Source organism: Rhinolophus hipposideros (assembly GCF_964194185.1).
Source record: "Rhinolophus hipposideros genome assembly, chromosome: 13".
Taxonomy (NCBI): Eukaryota; Metazoa; Chordata; class Mammalia; order Chiroptera; family Rhinolophidae; genus Rhinolophus; species Rhinolophus hipposideros.
In genome coordinates, this window is record NC_138059.1 from 70965274 (window position 1) to 70986598 (window position 21325).

Below are 21325 nucleotides of genomic sequence, written 5' to 3' on the forward strand. Positions count from 1 at the left end.
CAGGTGATAGACAGGACCGGGGTTGGGACCTGGGTCTCCCAACTCTTCTTCTAGAGAAAGAAAAGGGGAGACGGAGCTTTTACAGATTGTGCACTGTATGCTGTCGGCAGCTGGAACTTGCTGCCCCATGAAACTGTGTGCACTGAGTTTAATAGGATAATAGGCTCAGACCTTACTATCCTTCCTCAGCTGAAAGCTTAGATTAATAAATGTACTTACCTTACAAAGTGGTGGGAGGATGTTATGAGATAACACCTATAAGAGCCCAGAGCAAAGCACCCGGAACATAAATGTGACCTGTAACTACTATTTAAAGATCTTAATATAATTTCCCCTTCAGTGGATTTTTTTTTTTAAATGGGAGGGAGTGGATTTAAATACCAGGTTTTGTTAAAGGAAGGCCCACCTCTGTATTACCCTTACTAACGTCACAGCAACTTTATTAAAAGAGGAGAATTACCCCTGGTTTTTGCCTGTCTTTCAGCGGTTATGAAAATTTCACTCATGCACACATATCTACATGAATTTTACCAAATCTGCATACCATCTTTATTATTATTTACGTACTGTTTTTATTTAAATTGACTAAATTTAAATAATTTATGTGAAATTATATTAAAAATACCAAACTCTCTAAATATAAAAAATGTTTGCTCACATACCACTTAAGAAACACTGGTATAGTGAAATGCATTAGAGTTGAAGGATCAGAAGACATGGGTTCTAATCTTCGCTTTGCTCTTTGCTAGTCACGTAATTTTGAGCAAGTTATATCCTAGTTTCTTTACAGAATTATAATCATAATTTATAATTCATAGTGTTATGGTGATAAGTAGGGTAATATATATGACAGCACTTTGAACAATTTAAGACTGCGTGGCATTGTAAGTTATGGTTGTTAAATAAAGGGAAAATTAGTGTTTTGGGAGAAGGAAGTGGTATTGTTTTAGTGGTGAAGTTTATTCAGCAGGGTGGGAGGGTGAAGAAAACATCTATATTTTAAAGAATGGATGTACAACGATGCACTATTAGATGGGTTAGAAAATGGCAGAAAAGTTGGTAAAATACTGCAAAAGGACGGGGCAAAATCCACTTAAATTCACTTTGATGAAAAGAATATTCTTAGTACAGGCCCAACATAAACTTGTGGCAAGTCGATGAGAAGGTTTCAAAACAAAGAAGTTTTAAGCATACTTTTCTCCTAAGATTGATAGAAGTTTCTTAACTGATCTCTAGAGTATCTGGAAGCCCTGTCAAGGATCCGAACAGTTACTCCTTAATTGCAAAGGGTAGTCAAGACTACAAGCTCCTCAGACTCGAACCATGCTTCCTTTATTAAAAAGCTCTTCGAATGGTATTCCACCCTTCTCCACTCTCTTCCCCTCCATGACTACCTGCTCGTAGAGAAGCCAGAGTGGTCCAACTGGACCACTGTTAAGTTCCTGTCCCCAAGCCTCCACAGTGACACTGCGCCCATCCTCTCTCCGGGTCTGAAGCACCCTGCTCTTTATTGAACTCTCTACTCTCCCTGTGACTCTCAGCTTGCCCTCTCTACAGCTTCTTTTGCATCGGCATTCAATGCTTTCACACCTTCCCCTGACCACAGGTTCCCAGGTAGAAGTGTTTTGACTCTGTGTCCCAACTCTATTCCTAACGCCCTATTTTGTCCTCTGCATTCCTCACCTCCCAACATAGCCTCCATGTTTCCTTTAACTTTTAGAGTATTTTTTCCCCAAAGCGTAATCCACAGGAAGTTTTATATACCATTACACAAGTAGTATGATAAAAAAAAAATACAGAAATAATTTGCCTGTAGTGCCACTACATAAATTTTCCTCACGCTCTCGTTTTTCCTTACATGACTCTTTTCCATGGGAGTAGGCCATCTCTCGTAGCCATAGCGCCCACTCTAGAAATAAAGCACATGGCCTGTTCTGGGATGGAGAAGCCTTCCACTTTCCACCTGAGAGATGGTTGCCTCTGTTCATCCAGTATATTCTTATTAAGACCGACAGAGACTTCTGTGCTGCCGAATCGAATAGACTCTTAAATCCAGACTGAAATCACAACTTCAGTGCCTGACACAACTGATCAGCCCTCCATGACACCTCTTCTTGCCCTGGCTTTGTCATGTTACACCTCCCGGGCAACCTGTGTACGTTGGCTGTTTCTTCTTAGTTCCTGACGGTCCTTTGTCCTCCACTGCTCATTCCATACAGGGCTTCCTAAGGGCTCCATCCTGATTCCTCTGCTCTTGTCACTACAAGCTGTCCTCTGGTGATCGCACTCACTCCCGTTACTGCCTTCATGCCAGTGGTTCTCAGATTCACTTCTCCAGCAAAGACCTTTCCCATCACTTCCTATCTGTCTACCGAGTGGTCAATCGGTTATGTGCACAGGATGTTTCTGCATAGCCATGCAAGCTTCAATATTTTCTAAAATGGAACTCCCCATCTTCCTACTCCCAGATTTGTACCTTCTCAGGTGTTCCCTGAGTAAAGGCTACGCCATCTATCCGCTCAGTTGCTTCAGCCAGAAACTGAGGAGTCTCTGATGATTTATCCTCTACTTACCTTTTTCACCACGTGCCTCTCCCCATTAATGAATCACTGAGTCTTTTTCATCCTATTTCCTAAATACTTCAATGCATTTACCTCCTACATCGCCACTGTCACCACACCATGTCCAAGCTACCACCATTTCTCAGCTGGATTCTGTGACCACCTCGCACCCTCCCACTGAAGCACGTGATTGTGTCACTTCTGTCCTCATACTCGTCAATGGTTTCCCACTGCCTTTAGGATGAAGGCCTGATCCGTAAGACCTACAAGGCTCTGTGTGATCTCCCTTCTGCCTAGCTACAGAGGCTCATCGTGTGTCAGTCCATCCCTCACCCTTTTTCATTCCAGAAAGTGTCCTCTCAGTTCTTTGCAATGAGAAGCTACATCTCTTTTTACCTTGAGACTTTGCCAGGAATCCATCAGTTTAGTTTTCAGGCCCAATACTGCTCCCCTTCCTCTGTCTCCAGAGCTCCCCTACAATTCTCCAGACCTCGCCCCACCCCAGTTTTAACACGGTTACCTCATTCTGTAGGTCTATATATACACATTCCATTCTCAAAAAAGGCTCTGTGAATCCTCCAGACCCTGACATAGCAGTCTGTACTCTTCTCAGCATTATCGTAATTATATTTGTCTAAATTTTCAACCTCTTTCCAGTAGCTAATCTGTGTGCTCCATGAGGACAGAGAATTTGCACTATGCCTGACACACAGTAGGTGTAGAATAAATATAAGATGAAGGGATCATTTATTTTTCAGAAAACCTTTACATCTGGCTACTAACTTATTTAAGATTTATTTATAGTAATGCTTTTTAACAACTCACTAGACTGCAATAATTGGAAGGGTTTTTTTTTTTTTAAGTTTTGAAAAAATAAAGTGTAAATTGAAGGTTTCAGAGAAAAAAATTCATTTTTCTCCCCAAGACTTTTTCGTCTTTATGTGGATAGGGTTTCACCTGTGAAGAAGAAAACAGATTTCCAAAAGGAAAAAAACTTCTTCTTTGGGCATCGTAATCAAATTGATCTGTGGATTGATTCATTCATTAATACCAAGAGCTGTCATTTATTAGGAATCCGTTATTTTCCAGGGAGAGTCCTCAGTGCAAAGAGAGTATTAATTAATTTAAAGCAGCTTTATGAGGCGGTTACTATTTTTACCCTCACGTTGCATGATTTGTTCTCCTGTGTTACTGCTCTGGGGGAAGCACGAAGTAGCATCTCAAGCTGTAGCCGACCCAGCTCTTCACTAGGTCATATCTGACAGCCACACTGGATTCTGATAATGGCAGGAGTTTCTCCTGGCTCACATAGGTCTCAGGCTGTGCTGCCAGACGACTGTCTCCTGTCATGTGCTACCTCTTGCATCACAGATTCTTCTCTGGGGAGTTGGCTCCATATTACTTCATTACTGCCAGAGGAATTTCTCTAGTCATGCATTGCCCTTCAGGACATGGTAGCTAGTCCTTGTGATTTTTCTGAACACTGCGGTTCCTAAACAGTGTTGAGAAAAGAGAATTTTGCAGGGGGCCCACACTTGGCTCCTGCCCAAACAGTCCTCTGGAGGCATAAGAATGAGAAGCTGTGAGGGTATAAGGGAGAGCTGGAGTGTAACAGCATGCTCCACTCATCCATCCATTCATCCATCCATCCATCCATCCATCCATCCATCCACCCACCCACCCACCCATCCATCCACCCACCCACCCATCCACCCACCCACCCACCCATCCACCCACCCACCCATCCATCCACCCATCCACCCACCCACACATCCATCCATCCACCCACATATCCACCCAACCATCCGTCCACCCACCCACCCACCCATCCATCCATCCACCCAACCATCCATCTACCTACCACACTCATCCACCCATGCACCCACCCACACATCTATCCATCCACCCACACATCCACCCAACCATCCATCCACCTACCCACTCATCCATCCACCCACCCACCCATTAACCCACCCACCCACCCATCCACCCACCCACTCATCCACCCACCCACACATCCATCCATCCACCCACACATCCACCCAACCATCCATCCACCTACCCACTCATCCATCCACCCATCCACCCACCCACCTACACATCCATCCATCCACCCACACATCCACCCAACCGTCCATCCACCTACCCACTCATCCATCTGTCTACCCACCCACACATACATCCTCCCCCCGTCCATCCACCCACTTATTAAATTTATCCCACAAAGACCTGTTGAGTATCTACCATGTGCCAAGGAGCATGTTAGGTGCTGGGGACATAACAGTGAATGAGAAGTTCCTGTCCTCAAGGCCTTTCTAGTCTAGTTGCTGAAGTGAACACAGTGCCTGCTGTGAGGCAGCAAAGGGGAGTGCTGTAACAGTACTCTTACGGCTACATGAGCCATAAAAGCAGTTCAAACGCTGATTCGGCAAATGTGTTACTGTTTCCTGGCTTAAGGGAAGGACGTGGGAATAATAAAACTGAGAAGGATGGCTACAAGAAGAACTCAGTACCAAGCAGAACCAGGCCCTTGAATGTCCCCAGGAACCCTGAACCTCTGTCCCCTGCAGGCTCCCTTTCTGCAGAGCTCCCCACAGCTCAAGAAGCAAAGCCATCAGCTCTGAGCCTCACCCTCAACCCATGGTCTGACTCAGGGAGGGCAGGATCCTTTTCTTCAATTATAATCTAACAAAAACCCCAGTGTGGGTCGTATGCCCATCTCTAGCCCAGTGATTCTCAACTGTAGGTGGTTTTGGCCCTCAAGGGATATTCTGCGATGTCTAGAGATGTTTTCTATTGTCATGACGGCTGGGGGTGGTGGGCTATTGGTATCTCGTAGGTGGAGGCCAGAAATGTTGCTAAACATCCTACAGAACATGGGACAGTACCTACAGCAAAGGACCATCCACTAGAGTGTCGGTAGTGCTGAGGCTGAGAGACTCGGATTTAGACCAATCAACTGTGGTCTGGAGGAGGGTGAAGAGGGCCTTAAAGGTTTCCTAAAAGATGTGAAACATTGGCTGACGCTTAATGGATGACAGGAGTTAGCCAGGCACAGAGGGCCAGGGCAGGCTGATCCGCAGGGGGCGGTACGTGAGGAAAGAGAACCGACCAAGTAGAAAGATGTAAGATGCTTAGTGTCAGATATGTATGAATTATCTGCTAATTAATTTAAGGGTTTAGCACAACTTCAATCAAAGTCCCAAGCGCTCATGGGATCACTTGACAAAGCGATTCTAAATAACATTAAAGATAGAAGGCTGGATCCTGCCGAGACAGGTGGTCAGCAAGACTTAATTCTTCTTGTTGGGGTAATCAAGAGATTGCAGGAAAGAAATAATAATGTTCAGTTTTAAATTTCATACGTTCAATATAAACCCCTCCATTTCCCCAGACATTCAGTAAAATCTGCTAACAATAGAAATGTCTTGTGTGGCAATTTCATGGGAGAAATTCAAACTTTTAGACTGGTGGGGACCAGAGAAAAAGAACAGCTTGAGAGGGTGAATTCATGCTTAAATTCAGTGGAATCAGAACCGGAGCCCGAAATGACTGAGACGATAAACTCCTTGGAACTGGAAGCCGTCCTAGAGAACGAATTTGCAACTCCAGTGAGATACAGGAGGGGCCGTGAGCGGACCTACTCTGTGTCTCCAAGTTCAAGGTCATCTTAGTTGCCATCTCAGTTACAGATGTGAAATTTTAACCTTTTTACAAATTCCTAGGGAAAGGATAAACTATTATGGGTGCTTATCTCTATAGTATTGAATTACAAATGATTTTTACTTTTGTGAATTTTCTATAATGAGCACAAGTTATTATTAGAAGAAAAGTTTGTCAGTGGGAAAAAAAAGAATTGGGAAGAATGCTTGGGTGGAAGGCAGGGTCAAGCAAAGCTTTTCAAGGTCACTTGCTTTCTAGAAAGGTCACAGCAAATAATTCTGTTCGTGTCTCAGCTTCAGTCAGTTACTGATCATGGTTCTCGCTTTGCATGTTTTGCCACCATTTTAAAGAACCAAGCGCCAAGGGTGAGCAACCACCATTGAGACATCCCCTCCTCTGACTTCCTACACAGACTACACCAACGATATACTTTGAATTGTCGTCTAGTTGTCTCATGTCCTTAAATATTATCTTCCATACTAGATTATAAGCTTGTCATGTCTTATATTTGTATTGATGCTCCAGTTGGTACCCAGAGGGACCGAGAATAACTCTTTAAGACCAAATTCACATAGACGATGCAGCGATATCATATAGGTTTTTAATTTTTCATAGGATTTTCCAACGTGGGAAGATGCCTACTCCCGTTAAGTTATATTTGATGAAATGATGATAGGTTGATATTAATTTCTTATTGCTATAGAGTGATAGAACTGCATTTTATATTTATACCTATATTTAGGTATAGCTTTGTTTTTATCAAATTTAGGTAGAGCTTTGTTTTTATCAAATTAGTGACTTTTCCATGTAAGTTCTTTACGGGCACTCACATTTATATTCTGCAAACATTGTAACACTTGTCACCTCGCAAGAACTCCATACATGTTTGGAGCCAGTGACCTCCTTGGGTTTCCCAATGACTCAGTGAGAGAGTCAAATAAAGAAAATAATGATAAAAATAAAATAACAGGAATTATTCATGTTTCTTGAGCACATCCTGTGTGCTAGGCATTATGATAAGCCATTTCCCGCAAAGTAGTTCATTTATTCCTTAGAATAACCCCAAGCGGTAGGTGCTGTGAATATTTTAGTTTATCAGTATGGACGGAGCCTTAGAAAGGTTAAATGCTTTGGCCGGTGTCTACCTAAGAATTTGCACAGCTGAGAGAGGTCTTCGGATGATAAATTCAAGGCGTTCCATTCCAATTTGGCCTTTCATAAAACCAAATTTCGTCTCAATATTTGGAATCCTCTCTTTGCCCAACTGGAAACAAAAATCTGAGCTCTTTTAGTACCAACGTCAGCAACACCACAACACAAAGATTTTAGGCCAAAAGAATATTAGTTTGATGAGGAAACTGACAATCTAGACCATTACACTTAGGGGAAAAGGGTTTGATCCCAGTTTGAACTGGTTCATGGTAGAGACTATTTGGCCTATTCACCCCAGCACCCCATCTTTACAAAATGTTGTCCAATTTATCTCTACATTTACAGTGATGAAGGCTACACTTGTTAAGTTTTGTTAGATAGGAAGGCACATTGGGGCAACTCCAAAGCACATCGAGTGAATTAAGCCTTTGTTCTCTAGACTTTCTGAACTGGTTCTTTAAATCACTTTTATTACTCTCTGAGCAGAAATCCGGGGTGAGGTGGAAACAACTGTGCATCTTTGTTTAAAAACCTTCCAGGTATTGCACCCCTCCCTCGGCCCCCACTTCTCCCCGGTCCTGTGTCCTTACAGTTCTCAAAGGTGGGCATGGAGCAAGGGCAGGTTCTCTAGACAATCCACCAGGTGCAGCTCAGCGGGCAGCTGTGTGCACTGGGGACCTGGGCCAGGGCACACTTGGCCGGGGCAACAGGGGAAGACAGACTCCTTCTACTCTCACACCCCTGGCATCTGCATGAAGCAAGTTAGGGATCAGAATTACTGTGGTCTAAAGACCGCCAGGTGAGAGGCAGTGGGCTTGAGTGGGCAGACAGAGGGGCGAGCCCTGGAGGTGGATTTGTCAATGCTCAGCTTAACTTTTGGAAGCCCTGGGGTGGCCGGGGACAGCCTGACTGGGCCCCCTTTATACACAATCCTGAGACCTCCCATCCTGGGACCTGGGTACCTGTGCAGATTCTTACCTATTCAGAACCTTTCAGCTCCTGAAAGCAGCAGCAACAGTGGGAACAAGAAGTAAGGAACTTTATAATGTAGTGTATTCCTCTGGGACCCAAAGCCCACATATACCATGTGTAGTCATTTCCTATTGCTAGTGTAACAAATTATCACACATGTAACGGCGTAAACATAACAAATATAGTAGCTTACAGTTCTGAAGGTCAGAAGTCTAACACGGCTCTGCGGGGCTGAATTCCTTCTGGAGGCGGGCGGGGAGACTGTTTCCTTGACTTTTGCAGCTTCCAGAGAGAGGCTCCTTCCTTCCTCCATCTTCAGAGCCGGCAGAGCAGCTTAGCATCTCCTCTCCTCCGATGTCTGTCTCCTTTTCATTGGAGCCTTGTGATTGCATTGGGCCCACCTGAGAGATCCAGGATCCTCTCCCCAACCCCCGATCCTGAATCATAGCCGCAACACTCCTTGCGCCAGGTGAGGTAACATGTTTGCAGGTGCTGGGGATAGGTATGTGGACGTCTTTGTAGGCCATTGTTCGGCCTATCGCAACATGGGCATCTGATTTTCCATTTTCACACATCTGACCTTCAAACACTTTCACGGAAGTGTATATAATGGGAGAGGGCTACCTGCAGTGAGGTAGGGAGGTGTTTCATTAGGAAATAAAATGGGACTTGCTTCCATTATATTCCATTAACCCAAGAGACACTACTTGGGTTTTTGTTTGTTTGTTTGTTTTTAATGTCTCCTACTGTGGGGACAGAGCCCCAGAGAGCAGTTTCCAGGCTCTCGGCCTCACGGGGAAAGGTGCTGGCTCAAGTAGTAAATGGCCATCAGCTGTGATTGGATGGCCATCAGCTGTGGCTAGTTGGCCGTCAGCTGTAACTAGTGAGCCATTGGCCACTAATATAACTGCCGTGGCTACGCTAGCAGCAAATGGGGGCTAGTAAGAGGATGGGGGCTGAGCTGGCAAGCGCCGGTTGCAGTTAGGATGGCGGGTTGCGGACAGTGTGGGTCCAGCCTCCAGTGAGACTATAGGAGTACGACTCCCCTACCTATGGCTCAGTGGATGTTCTTTTTTGGCCTCACCATGTCCTGCGTTCTTATGTGGGGAGCGGGACCAGAGACCCCGCATGACACCCTCCCTGACACATGGCGCAGCGAGCAGGGTCTCCTGCATGACACCCGCAGGAGACCCCGCGTGACACCTACTCTTTTTAAATACAATGAAGAAATCAAAGAGCTAAGGAGACATTGGGAAAGAGAAAACTACTACCAGCCGGTCTAAGAGAGAGTCCTCAGCAAGGCTACTTCTTGTCTCTTGATTAAGTGTGAACTGATGGCTTGTTGCCTATAAGAATGGTACTTAAAGGCAACAGATTTATAACTCACTCACCTCTGAAGTTTATGCATATTTTTGGAAGGCTTTTTATTTCTTTGTGACATTGAAGAGGTCTGTACTCAGGATAAAATTTTAATCTTTGACCTTAAAATAAAATGGTACAATCTGATTACTAAATATTTCCTTGTTCTCACTTATGGAAGCTGAGGTAGGACTATTTTCTGGGCTGTATAGTATTCCTGGATATTTATCAAAATAAAGTGGCTGGCCGTTTAATATCTAAAGGTCACGATTTTTTATGAGCAGAAAGCAGCACTCTCTTTAAGCCTGGAGACAAGACCAATGTTAAATGAAACTGGATTTTATTATAGTTAAGAAATTGAGAATGGGGCGCTTCTACATTTATTTAAATACGTGGCTTTACCAATATTACTTACTATTTATACCGAGTTGCTTTGCTGGATAGTGACATCATTTATTGGGGAAAAGAAAGGAACTCTGAGAGGGAAAGGGAACTAACGTGCCTGTCAGTTCCTGCTATGGCATTACTGCTTCTAGGAGGCACCCTCGGGCCCTGTAACAAATGTAGCTGCTTCCAGGGAAAATTCATAGGGATAGAGAGAAGTCCCCGCAAAGCTGAACGGATAAGGCAATCGTACCAGTCAGGTTTCGTCCTGCAGATAGGAATGCAAAGGAATTCTCAATCCCTTTTTGAGTTAGGTTAAACTTACTGAATCCCCAAGACGGTATATCTACTTTAGTAGGGAAAAATCTTGAAAGCGAACTATGGTCATATAGGTGTGACAATTAAGTTCTCAAACTTGTAGCAACCATGTTGCTAACCTTTTTTGATATCAGAGGGATTATTCATTATGAGTTTGTACAAACTGGAAAACAGTTAACCAAGTTTACCACTTGGAAGTGCTGAAAAGGCTGCGTGAAAAAGTTAGACGACCTGAACTTTTCGCCAACAATTCACGGCTCTTGCATCACGACAATGCACCAGCTCACACGGCACTGTCTGTGAGGGATTTTTTAGCCAGTAAACAAATAACTGTATTAAAACACCCTCCCTACTCACCTGATCTGGACCCCAATGACTTTTTTCTTTACCTGAAGATAAAGGAAATACTGAAAGGAAGACATTTGGATGACATTCAGAACATCAAGGGTAATACGATGACAGCTCTGACGGCCATTCCAGAAAAAGAGTTCCAAAATTGCTTTGAAGGGTGGACTAGGCACTGGCGTCAGTGCATAGCTTCCCGAGGGGAGGACTTCGAAGGTGACCGTAGTGATATTCAGCAATGAGGTATGTAGCACTTTTTCTAGGATGAGTTCGCGATCTTGTCAGACCTCATCTATAAATCCTAGTTCTTTCTGCCTTCACCATCTCTTACCCACACCCTAGTCCATTAATCTAAATAATAATACTATTTATATTTGTGCAGCTTTTCTTCTGTGTCAGACACTGCTCCGAGCACCCACCATCCACTATTTCATTTGATCTTCACAATTACCCTGCAAAATAAATACTATCGTTATCCTCATTTTATAGACAAGGAATACACCTTTGAGTCATTTCCCCAAGGTCACACAGCAAGCGACAGAACCAGCTCGAGTATGAATGTCTGACTCTAAATTCCACACTAGTGACCACTGCACTTCCTTTTTGGGTCTTTTGCCGGGACGCAGTTTCTCAGTTCTAGGGGGACTTTTTGCATCCTCGATATTGACAAGGACTATAAAAGTCACGAAATTACGGGCTGAGCTGTCTTTGTCTCCCACTCCCTGGTCCCCAGACAGGAGGACCTGGATCTGGAACATGCTCCTTCCTCTCTATCACCCGTGAACTGGGCCTTCCCGGCCATCGCTCACTCTGTGGTTTCCCTTCACTCCTGATAACCCACAGAGGTCCGTTTCACACTCGGTGAATTCCTTACGTATCAGCCAGCTTGGAAGCAGTGTAACTCACTAGAGGAACGAGGTAATTTTACACTCTCTTTTGCAAGCGCACAAACCTGGACAGCACTGGGAACCGCAGCAGTAAGACAAGGGCAGGTGGCCCCAACGTCATGAACAGGCCGTGCTGCTTTTGGATGGTCATAGGGACATTCCACACTAACTTTCTGGTGCCCTGGTCACTGAAACAGCCCTCTCCTACCCAACCGGATGGAAGTCCCCTGTGATTTGATATGTTAGATGTGAGCTGCCCGGGACTCCTGGATGGCACGCGTGACCCAGGACTGCCCCCCGGGTTGGGCTGTGGGGTGATCCATACAGGAGATCTCAGTAGGCCTACACTCCCCTCTCCCCCCAGGTTTCTGTATAAATGAAATCAGGTTGACCTGAACCTGTGGGCCTCGGGTGGTGGCACGTGGAGGGAAGAACAGGACCAACTGTGGCTCCCGAGCCGAGCCCAGTGAAAGATATTAAAGGTTTATTGTATTGATTCAGGGTCGGGTTTTATCTGGCACTGGCTAAACCAGCCCTGCTGCCCCTGCCCCGCCACCCCCAGACACTGCCCAGATACCTGGTTTCAAAGTTTGGGGTCTGGGAAAATTTCCAGAATTCCACACAGATGACAGTGTGCAGACCCAGATCTGAAAGCATGAGAAAAGGAGAGGGAAACCCTCGGCCCAGAGGGTCTCCCATTCTCCCGCAGGACCATCAGGTCATCTTCGTTTTCCTCTCCCCGCCCCTCTCCTTTTTTTTTTTTTTTTTAACTGTCTGTTGAAGAACAGAACAGTGACTTAATGGGTGAAAGAGAAAAAGCACAGCGTTAGACACCAGCCGCTCTGGGAGCTATGATTAGTATTTGCTGCGGCTTGTCACAACACATCAGAAGAACAGCAACCCATCTGTTCCAGATTGATAGAGCAAAGGCGCAGCGAGAAGTGTTTATCCAGATTCCGTGGGGAAGTGTCTGCATTTTACGGCATATTGACATGTGTGCCCGCGCAGCTCCAAGATGTCAGATGCCAGCTCTCTACCTTGCTGTGTGTATCATGTCACATCTGTCACCACAGCCGCTTGAGTTTTGACAAGTGGGCTGTTTTTGCATGAAAATGCCCAAGTGGGAGGAAGAATACCCTCTGCTGAAAGTGAAATGCCTCTTCAGATCCACACAGCGAGAGGAGGGCACGCTGAGAACACAGAGGAAATGGAATCACACCACCTCTCCAGCTCACAAACAAATTGCTGTAACACTTGGTGTTGGCGGCTCCCAGGCACCTCTCCCAGGGGGTAATTAGCAGCATATAAATGCTAATGACTAATTAATGACCTTGGCCTGTGTAGACATCAGGAGAATCAAAGTAAACTATTGTCCAGAATCAACTTAAGAGATATAAACAGTAAAACTCCCCGTTTTAATAACTTTCCTCCTTGGGTTGGGGGAGGAGAGGGGCGGGGAGCACCGGGAGGGTGGGAGGAGGGAAGGCATGTGAATAAATTAATCTTCTTTACATTTCAGGAGGTGGAATGGAGCAGATTCTCAGCGCCTGTATGCTAATGTCTCAGAAAATAAATTTAATTCACAGAGGCATATGAAGTCTTTGTACAGATTTATTTGAAGGTCTGTTTTTCCTCTGGACTCTTGTCAGAGGGTGTGATACCTAAAACTTACTGCCGGAACATCTGGTCTCCTTAATAAAACATGTCAGGGAGATGCGGGCTTCTGGGCAGCATATGTGGCTGTAAGAAGAAATAAATAATTCACTTTTCTGGAAAAAAAAAATCAAGGTCAAAGAGATGACTTTTTATAACAAGGTGTAAATGAGGTGTCACAAGAACCCAGGGCGCTGACTGCTAACCCCCCTCACTGTGTCCTCCAGAGAGAGGCAGTGAAGACCTCAGAATTTCTGGGAAGGAGGGTGCAAGGCCAGCCATGGCGTTAGCCAAAGGGACTAGAGAAACTGTTTTGTTTTGAAGCTGTGTTGGCCAAACAAGCACAGTTTGACATGTCGCTTTGTTTGGTTTTGGTAAATGGCTTTGGGGAAGAGGAGGTTAGGGAGAAGTAAAGTCCATCTCCCCCTCCGCCCCACAAGCCAACCCCTGGAAAGGCCATTGGTGAGAAGGAAACAGATTCTTTGAACTTTTGTATTCCCCACTGGCTTTTTTCACTTACCTGACATAATGGATTTTTCTCCATGAAACCAGGAAGAGGGCACCCATTTCTACCAGTTAATCTTCACTCCATTTGAATGCTCATATTCAAACCCTGTTGATTTGTTTTATATAACTGAAAGGCACATCTTCTCTGTGGAAAAATTAAAGTGTAGCTTTGTTTTTATAGTCTTTTCAGTCCTTTGAAGGAGTTAAAGTGGTTCTTTGGGGGATGAAATCTCGTACGTATGACCTTTCTCAAATCCATCCAAGTACCACACAACTGAATAGCACAATTTTACGAATTCAGACTCCTCTTATTTTATTTTGACTACGTTGCAAGGAGGGGATCCAAGATCGTAAACCTAAAATACTACATTCTAATTCCAACACCTCAACACCAAACTCATCATAAAATATACACATTTTATAGTAAAACAGCACCAAAATCAGTGCGGGTTTTGTTCTTTTTTTGTTTGAAAGCTATTATGTTTATATTTTCCATAAGATGTTGTACTATAACATGTAAACACTACAGCACTAAGAGATTCAGAATCATTTCAGAGTTCTGGTTATTTAAAATGCAACTCCATTCTGACATGTCAACCAAACAACTTGTCACTTCCGAGAACCTGGTTACAATAAAACCAAGGAGATAAGTTAATATTCTTAGGCTCCTAAAAGTCAGAGATTACTTCAAAACCCCAACATAGTTTAGAAAAATGACCTTGAACATCACTACAGAGGAATTTCTTCACACACACGACACACAGCAGGGCCGACCTGAGACAGGATAAGTGGAACACCCTTCCAAAGGACACTTGGTAAATATCTGCGCACCACTTCTTTTGAGGAAGTGCAGGGTAAGGAACATAGAAAAAGAAGCTCACATTTACTGTTTCAAGCAGCCCCGCTATGCTCCAAGCTTGCGTACCCCACCAGACCACACTACCCTGAGTTCAAAGAGCCCCATTTTACTGAAAAGGCTGGGTGTCCCTACCTCAAGTTGCTCAGTGGAGTAGTTCTTTTGGGTAAGAGAAATTGTGGCAAATACTATCTTCTACGTCCATGTACACTTTCAGTGATGTTTTAAAACTCAGTAACATTTTTGCACCCCTTAAAGTCTGACCTCTAAACAGCTGTCAGCCACCCACCACTTAATCTCGCTTCTGTCCATACAACACAGCCCCCGCCCCTCACCTCCGTGTTTATGGTCTTATTCAACAAAGTAGTTTGCCTGCTGGGAACGCACAGCATGTTAAAATATCTTAGTTCTAGACCTTTCTAACTCCCACTTCTTTTCCAAATGTGAGGCATCTCAGTGTCTTAGGAAACAATGCCCGGGAAAGAAAGGCTGTCTTGCCCCCATTTTTCTTACTTCAGTCATTAAAGTGTTGATAAGCTTCATGTGTGTCTTGAATCACGTCAGTTAAAGCTTTTCCAGTTTTCCTCCCCCTGGTGTTAGGCACTGTTTGTGAGAAGACTCTGATCAGGAAGAAACTTTATAAAATTATACAGTAAGAAGCAATTTTTAGAAATTGCTGCATGAAAATGTCACCTGATTTGTCCAGACAACAAATGTAAGTTTCCATCTGTATTAGTGTCCTGTTGCTGCTGTAACAAATCACCACAAGTTTAGTGGCTTAAAACAACAACACACTTACTGTCTTATAGTTTTGGGGGTGGTCACAATTCTGAAATGGGCCTCAGTGGGGCAAAATCAAAATTTTGGCAGGGCTATGTTGCTTCTGGAGGTTCCAGGGAAGTATATGTTTCCTTTTCCAGCTGTTAGAGGCTGCCCTCTTTTTCGTGACACAGGGTCCCTTCCCCCATCGTCCAAGTCAGCAATGGTAGGGCTAGTGTTTCTCACAGGGCTCAGGTGCTGCCTCTCCCGCCTCCCTCTGTCACATTTAAGGACCCTTCCAATTGCACGGGGCCCACCTGGGTAATCCAGGCAAATCTCCCGCCAAAAGATCAGCTGATTCGCAACCTCAATTCCATCTGCTTACCTCATCCCCCCTGCCATGTAATGTCACATGTTCACAGGTCCTGGAAATTAGCCGGGGATGTCATTCGGAGGCTCCTATTCTGTCTACCATACCATCTTAAAACACTCATCTAATATTATAAAGCATGGGATCTTTATTCTCTTTCTCAGTGTTTATTCCTGATTGACTGCCTACTCACTAGAACTCTTGTTTTCCAAAGAATTCCACAACGCGGGCCACTTCTTCCAGGGGAATGGCTGTACACCAAAAGGAAATGGCCAGGGATGACCTAGTTCTCCTGAGTTCCTGGAAACCCTCCCGGGAGAGGGCTGGCAACGACAGATCAGAAGGCTGAACGCAAACATCCTTGTCCACTGGGACTCATTCCATTGCTAGATATAAACTGGGCAAGCTATTAAATTTAATCCATTTCAACTTGATTCAACCAAAAAGGAAAAAAAGAGGAGAGAATACTGGGGAATGTAGAGCTCAGAGGCCCTCATGAGACTTCCTATCAGGTAGGGGTATGTGAGACACATTGCCAATAGACACTGACTGTCACAATGGATACACCACAGTGCAGCAGGGACACAGGAGGGAAGGCATGTGTCTGAGGAGGCAGCATTTGAGAGGGAGCTGGATGGCTGAGGAGGTGCCATTAGGATGAGGGCCTGTGGGAGCAAAGATACGGTCATAAGAGGTCTTGAAGACGCCTGCGCTATTTCCCAACTGCAACAAACCTAAATCACGATTTTATAACCTCGTCATGATTTTTCCTTTTATGTTTTGGGCCAGATAATTATTTGTTGAGGGAGGCTGTTCTGTCCAGTGCACAACGCTTAATAGCATCTCTTGCTTCTGCCTGCTAGATGCTGGCAGCACTCTGCGCCCCTCTCTGATGTGACACTCGCAGTATCTCCAAATATTACCAGCTGTCCCTTGAGGGGCAAAATTGCACCCTCCCTCCTGTTGAGAGCCATTGATCTACAGTCAATTAAAATTTTTATCTCAAAATCTGATTTGGGACCAATATCATGGTAAAAGCTAATCAGGCACAGCTGTGGGTTGACAGTGTTTAAGGAGCCTTGTTTCTCTAGATACTGTCCAGACTACCCAAGATTTAATGAGCAGAAGTTCTGAAAATATGTAATTATCTGTGGCAACTCAGCCAGCCCAGAGCACCCCTATTCTGGAGATATGGGCATTACTGATACAATAAAAGGCATAACGTTCCCAAGGCAGAGCCTACCCAGCAGTCCTTCCCATGGGACATGTCTGAGGAGCCCCCAAGGTGAAGAGCTTTCACTGAATTTTTAGTTTTTATAACTTCAAATGATAGTATATACCAAGTCCAAAATATCCCAGGTTTACTCTTCAGGGATAAGTCTTTGGAAATATCATCAGATCCTTTACAATCCTTTAGAAAGATTTCTAACGCTTTAAAATGGCAAATAATTAAAAATAAAGTCTTTTAATGTCACATGTCTATACCTAACATTTGGGTGGAAAGAGTGACCCAGGAAATTAACATTTGCTTCCAGTTGTGCATACGTAAGAGACAGGAAAATGACTAATAGAAAATATGTGATCCCAGACAAGAAAAAGCTAAAGGAGTTCATCATCACCAAACCAATATTACAAGAAATGTTAAAGGGACTTCTTCAAGAAGGAAAACACGTTTTAAAAAAGATGAATAATAAAATAGCAATAGCTACATATCTATCAACAATTACTTTAAATGTAAATGGATTAAATGCTCCAATCAAAAGATACAAGGTGACTGAATGGGTAAGAAAACAAGGCCCCTACATATGCTGCCTACAAGAGACTCACTTCAGGTCAAAAGACACACACAGACTGAAAGTAAAGGGATTAGAAAAAAGATACTTCATGAAAGTGGAAACAACAAACAAACAAAGCTGGAATAGCAATACTTATAGCAGACAAAATAGACTTTAAAACAAAGGCTATATCAAGAAACAAAGAAGACCCAGCAATTCCACTTTTGGGTTTTTATCAGAAGACACCCAGAACACTAATTCAAAAAGATATGTGCATCTATATGTTCATTGCAGCATTATTTACAATAGCCAAGATATGGAGGCAACCTGGCTGTCCATCAATGAGGTGAATGGATAAAGAAGTGGTGATATACACATACAGTGGAATATTACTCAGCCATAAAAAAGAACGAAATCTTGCCATCTGCAACAACATGGATGGACCTAGAGGGAATTGTGCCGAGTGGAGTAAGTTGGACGGAGAAAGACAAATACCATATAATTTCACTTATATATGAAATCTAAAAGACAAAATGAGCAAACAAAAAAGAAACAAACTCCTAGATATAGAGAACATTTTGATGGTTGCCAGACAGGAGGGGGATTGCGAGACTGGGTGAAAAAGGGGGAAAGGATTAAGAGGTACAAATTGGTGGTTGCAAAAGAATCATGAGGGTGTGCACTGTAAGGAATATAGTCAATAATATTGTAGTAAGTACAGTGTCGGATGGATACTGGACTTAATTGGGGTGATCACTTCGTAGGTTTTATAAATGTCTAATCACTATGTTGTACACCTGAAACTAACGTAACATTGTATGTCAACTGTAATTGAATGATTAAAAAATTTTTTAAAAAAGTATGAGAAGTAAAATCAGCCTCCACTTCTGCTAGGACACAGTGGGCATGATAAATGATCTTGGATCCTGCCAAATCCTGGCTCCCCCAAATACCACCAAAAGAGCCTATCTGTAAAGAACTTTTTTCAAAATAATTCCAACTACAACAGAGGGACTTTATTGCTTATGGCAGTGAAAGGGACTATCCACCTCACAGAATCTGACCAGTGTCTGGGGTGGGGGGCAAACAACGGCAGCAGCTTGTGATGTACTGGGGGTCCTGAGATGGGTGGGTCTTTCCCTGTGGGGGCCTGGTTGGGATTAGGCAAACTCCATGATGTAAGAGTGTAAGACTGGAGGACACAGCAAGGAGGGTGTTCCAAAGAGAATCCTGAAGAACAGTCACTGGTGAAATAGCTATTGCCCAAGAGATTACTTGAATAAGGGTTAAATGACCAGTCTATGGTTCAAATAGATAGCTTTGGGGGAAGTTTCTGTAGGAATAACGCTATTTGCAACCTCGTTTTCACATGCAAGAGTCAAGCTCTAGGAATGCCATCAAGTCAGGTTAATGTGGATGGCAAAGTCTGAGCGAGAAGATGGTGTGGGTCTCGGTCCGAAAACACCAAAATGCGTAAGAATAAGGTACTCAGAGATCATCATCCTCTCCCCACCCCTAACGCATTCCTTTCCGTATATTTTTCTGTCTCGTTTAATGATATTTCCATCCACCTCGACACTCAGGCTGGAAACCAGAGTTATCTTCCTTGACTCCTCACCATCATCGATTCGGTGCTGCCTCTTTTCCTCAGAAATACTGCTGTTGGAGATGTTTGACTCCGTTTTTAAAGAAGCGTTGCTTTTCATTAGCAGTTAATGTGGGCTCTGGTTATCCTCACGTCATCCCTGGTTATCACCTTGTCCGTTATCCTTTAGTCAGCCCAAGGAAGGCAACGGTGTCATCACTCATTTAGAAGTGAAATGGCAATCAGGGATGGGATGAGATTTAAGAACGGGGCATGGGTGAGAGTTATCTATTGAACATACTACTCATTTTTTTCAAAAAATAGTGAAAAGAAAAGCCCCGCTTTATTTCGATCTGGCCCCCCGTGGGTGCTGCTGGAGCTCTGCTCAGACTGCTTTCTCCCTGACTCTGCGGGCATCTCCCAGCTCCTGCGTGCTTTGCTGGAACGCATAAGTGAAAGAGGATGGTCCTTCGGCAATGGACTTGCCTGGCTCATGGGGGGAAACAGGAACTGCCCACAGCGTCCATTTCCCCCAGGTGGTCAGCAGATGACAGCTGCCTGGGGTGCGAGTCTGAACCCAGCCGCTTGCCTTAAGGTGGGACAAACCCCGAGGTGTAAGCGACACTCAGAGCTCCACACAGGATCAGCCTTGAAACCGCTCCTTGCTTGGCATTTCTTACCTTTCCTTTTCCTGTTTCTCCCACTTCCTCACTAGTTTCTTCTGGGATCATTTTCATTAAAAAAAATGACTTGCTCAAATCCTTGATTCAGGATCTGCTTCTGGGAGACCCCAACTTACACTTGCCCCTAACACTCCTTCACCAGTAATCTCCCTAAAATGAGGCTCTGGCCATGTCACTCCATTGCTAGAGCCTTCCGCAGCTGCCCATCACCTGCTCGGTGCCTTCCTGTGGCGTCCACGGCTGGCCGCTATCGGCCTCTGCCCACCTTTCCAACTTCAAGCCTCACCCAGCCCAGTTTCCTACTCTGCAGTGCATTCTGTTGAGCAGCTCTGGTCCCCATATGTCCGCTTGTCATCTGCTTGGTTCCTGGTGTTCCCATCATCCACAAAACTTGTAGCAGCCTCTCCTCCACAGATACTCCAGAAGGGTTAAGGTTCCTCTTTTGTATTCTTCTGATAACCTATGCAGTCACGTCCATTGTATTGACCGCGTGATAGTACATTTCTCTTCTTGTTTGTCTCCACAACTACAAAGTGAGACCCTGAAAAGCAGGGCGCATGCCTTCACCATTTAAAAATCCCCACTGGCTGGGGCGGCTGGATGGCTTAGTTGGTTAGATTGTGAGCTCTGAACAACAGGGTTGCTGGTTCGATTCCCACATGGGCCAGTGAGCTGTGCCCTCCACAACTAGACTGAAGGACAGTGACTAGGAGCTGACGGGCCCTGGAGAAACACACTGTTCCCCAATATCCCCCTCCAAAAAATTTTTTTTAAATGTTGGTGTTTTAAAAGAATAAAAAATAAAATAATAAATAAATAAATAAATATCCCCACTAGCTAGCACAGTGCCCCCCACACAGAAGGCCATATGTCATTACGGGTTTTGAATGAATTCATAGCCATTTTTTTGTCATCTAGAGTAACTGGAGTTACGAAGGTAGTTATGGATAGTAGTATGTGCTTCCATTCTATCACACGGACCTAGAAAGGCACTCTTAGAAGAATAAAAATGGCAAAGACAGTCAAAATATATATGCTTTTGGTAGCCAAGGCATAAGCACCGTGATTAAGGTGCATAGGCTGAGGGATTAGGGCTTCATCCTACCACACTACATACCTTGGGCTTTTGGGTTCCAAATTCTTTTATTCCATCTCGGATGATACAACGGGCTGGTTAGAGCTTTTATGTAACCCTTGTTTTCTTGGTGGCTTTGTTTACAAAACATTTTTTTTTAACTCTGTGGTTTTTGTGGACGGCACAGGGCTGCTCCCTGACCTGCCTCCTGGAATAGGGACATGGCCTCCCAGCTGCACAGCAGCCAGTCACCACCATGCCTCATTCCTCAGCTGGGTTGGCGTAAGTGAAAATGCCACAGGAAAAACAACAGGGAGGGCTAAAATAAGCTCACTTGGTTTCATCCCGCCAGCAAGTATTTGTGAGAAGAATTCACCAAATGTGAAAATGTCAAAATTAGGAGAAGAAGAAATGCGCTTGC